This window comes from Lissotriton helveticus, chromosome 3_1, assembly GCF_964261635.1.
Source record: "Lissotriton helveticus chromosome 3_1, aLisHel1.1, whole genome shotgun sequence".
Classification (NCBI taxonomy): domain Eukaryota; kingdom Metazoa; phylum Chordata; class Amphibia; order Caudata; family Salamandridae; genus Lissotriton; species Lissotriton helveticus.
The window spans coordinates 1755541531-1755543712 of NC_136061.1; the positions used below are offsets into that span (position 1 = coordinate 1755541531).

Below are 2182 nucleotides of genomic sequence, written 5' to 3' on the forward strand. Positions count from 1 at the left end.
CTCGCTTACTAGAAGAACAGGAAGAGTGGTCAGCATTGCATCATTCAATCCCTATTTATCAATCGGGATTTCGAAAAGGTCAGTCAACAATTTTATAGTTTGTTGATTCTTACCTTATTGGCGGAGAGAGCAATTTTCAAACGGTAAAAACTGTACATCTGTTTTGTCGATCTAAAGGCAGCCTTTAACACTGTTCTATGTGAGCTGCTATGGAAAAAGCTAGTGACATGGGGAGTGCCTTGCAAACTTCTTGATTTGATCATCCTCCTCTCTACCAACGCATGTTTCCGGTAAAGCTGTGGGATGGAACCAGGTTGACTCCGCAAATTAACACCTACAGTGGCCTAAAGCAATGATATGTGCCTGCAGACTGTTTATTCAACCTTTTCTTGGCCGATCTACATCAGCATTTGGATAATGTTAATGCACACCCTCCTAAATCTACAAATTGAATCTAAAATACCTACAACATGCTGACAATACTATATTACTCAGCCACACGCCTAGAGACTTACAGCGGTTAATCAAGTCCTTCTATGAATATGTAACAGCTAATTGTCTGGAGCTGAATAGAAAGAAAACTAAGATAATGTCACCAGGGCAGTCCCCTCTTAGACCCAGAGACTGGCAAGTAAGGGGGATGCCCATTGAGTCAGACAGGAGTTACAAATATCTAGGCATCTTATTTGATGATAAAGTGTCATTTTAAGGACATCGCAATCTTTTAAGAGCTAATACTGCTTCCTCCATCTTTGCTTCTAAGTCATTGCGAGACAATTTAATGTGCCCTACCTATGATCATTTTTTACCGGTTTCTCGAGACGAGCAGCTGCCAAAATGAACGACACTGTGACGGTCCGAACAAGGAAGTTCATGACCAACAGGCTTCTGCAACGGAAGCAGGTGGTCATTGATGTTCTTCACCCTGGAAAGGCCACAGTCCCAAAGACTGAAATCCGGGATAAGCTTGCCAAAATGTACAAAACCACCCCAGATGTCATCTTTGTATTTGGCTTCAGAACTCACTTTGGTGGTGGCAAGACAACAGGCTTTGGTATGATTTACGACTCTCTCGACTACGCAAAGAAGAATGCGCCCAAGCACAGGCTTGCCCGGCATGGACTGTATGAAAAGAAAAAGACATCCAGAAAACAGCGCAAAGAACGTAAAAACAGAATGAAGAAGGTCCGGGGCACAGCAAAGGCAAATGTTGGTGCTGGCAAAAAGTGAGTTTAAGAATGTTAACAGAAGAATTGAACCTCCTGGTCATCATGTCCGTGAAGACAGTGCTCAACGTTCTTTAATAAAATGTATGATCATTTGGTAAAAATCATAGAAGCAAATTTGGTTCTTGCGCTAATCCATGGCTCAGTCACTTTTCGAGGCCGGAATGATAAATTATTGGGCCAACTACAAATTAAGGCTTTTACGTCTGTCTTCAAGATTCTGAAGAACATTGACCATACGGAAATCCATTTGGAATTTGGTCTTCAAAATCATGTCCTAGTGAGACAGGCCGCCTTCCTAAAAAGCCTACACGCCCAGTTTTTATTCAAGCCTGTCTCTCTAGCAAATCTGCGTTGATAAGAAATCAGCAACTCTGATTTTACAGGTGTTTTGAGATCTCATTTATCTGCATGCTTCCACACTTTCGACTACCAGTCATCCTGGCTTTTAGAAATGAATAAAGCTTCCTCTAAGAACCTTTTAAATCGAGCAACAAAGCTACTTTCCTTTATAGCAGATAAAGATGCTTTAGCTGTCAAAAAGCATGCTTGGACGGTATTTAACTTCTATGAAAAACTTGAGAAGTCCATCCTTACCTGTGGTCATACTTTGCACCTCACATGAGGGATGCATTTCTCAAGTTAAGATTTGGCAGGTATTCAACAAAGGACGGTACCCCAAGTTGGCTGCAATAATGCCCAACAACCTGTTGTAGACTTCGTGGTTGTACAAAAGAATCCTTATTGCACACTGTTTATGTCTGTGCGCATCTGCTGCAAGCACGACGAACTCTGTTATATCCACTATTCTTAGAAGCAGGAGTGAGAACTTGCCACCAGGCTGTTATTCAGTGTTTATCGGGAGGGCCATTTCCTTTCATCTCCCAACTTATCAAGTTTTTGATGTTGATGTTGATATCTGTATCTTAAATGGACAGCTTTGATTTAGGAGAATG

The 2182-nt window shown here is 41.6% G+C and overlaps 1 pseudogene; it reads left to right on the forward strand.

Moving 5' to 3' along the window:
- The first annotated feature begins 810 nt into the window (after positions 1-810).
- LOC144825117 (small ribosomal subunit protein eS24 pseudogene) lies at positions 811-1321 on the forward strand (annotated as a pseudogene).
- The last annotated feature ends 861 nt before the right edge of the window (positions 1322-2182 follow it).